The 811-nt window shown below is 56.4% G+C and overlaps 1 protein-coding gene across 1 annotated transcript in view; it reads right to left on the minus strand.

The window, feature by feature from the left end:
- The window catches only part of GNB4 (G protein subunit beta 4), a 41,786-nt gene extending 40,975 nt beyond the window's left edge, over positions 1 to 811 (minus strand). The window contains exon 1 of the mRNA XM_006910857.3: positions 748 to 811. The gene's annotated coding sequence lies outside the window, so the exon portion shown is untranslated. The remainder of the gene's footprint in view (positions 1 to 747) is intronic.

Consider the following 811-nt stretch of genomic DNA (forward strand, 5'->3'; position numbering starts at 1 on the left):
AAACATTACTCCTATAAACACATGAAAATCTGTTTTTAAACTTTTAGAAATTCAATCTTCCCTTACCGAATAACAATAAATATCAAAGTACAAAGCAATCTTTTGTGTTTTGAAAAGGAAAAAGAATGTGGAGAAAGAAAGCCTTTTATCATGTACTGAATTTATGAGCATTCAAAATCCATTAATCCGCCCATCCCATCCCCAAAATGCTGGGCATTATATCATTTCCAAAATAAATTTAACACAGAACCACCGGACTCATTTTTAACACTCAGTGGAGAACTTTTATGAGCTTTCCCAGAGCTCTTCACCCAGTAACTCTTCTGGGCAGTCCCAAATAACCGCTACTTTCGGGTCAAACACGAGCTCGCGCTGTGTCCACCAGAGGGGGTTGGGGGCGTGAAGAGGAACCTAGGGGGTCTGGAGGCCAGGAATATGGACCGCCCCTCGCTTCCCAAAGCAAGCGGTCCAAGCGGCCCAGGAAGTGGTGGAGACTGCAGCCGAGCGGACGATCCGCGCCCAGGAGCAGAGCGCGACCAGGGCGCGCCCGTCCTGCCCCTCCCGGGCAGGGTCTGCCCCTCTGAAGCCCTGGGTCTCCGAATCAGGCGGGACCCAGCCAACACCGCGCCGCCACCCGAGCGGGGTTCCGCCGGGGCGGCCCCGCGGTGCCTCACGCCCCCTGCGGAAAGCCCGGGAGCCCCCTGCGGGGCGCACCGACCAGCCGCAGCTCGCGCGATCGCCGCCTACCTGGAGGGAGTTCGGATCCGCGTCCACCCGGCGCTGCCTGGGTCGGCTGGACGCTCAACAGCCC

The sequence above is a fragment of the Pteropus alecto genome, unplaced genomic scaffold, assembly GCF_000325575.1.
Source record: "Pteropus alecto unplaced genomic scaffold, ASM32557v1 scaffold33, whole genome shotgun sequence".
In the NCBI taxonomy this organism is placed as follows: domain Eukaryota; kingdom Metazoa; phylum Chordata; class Mammalia; order Chiroptera; family Pteropodidae; genus Pteropus; species Pteropus alecto.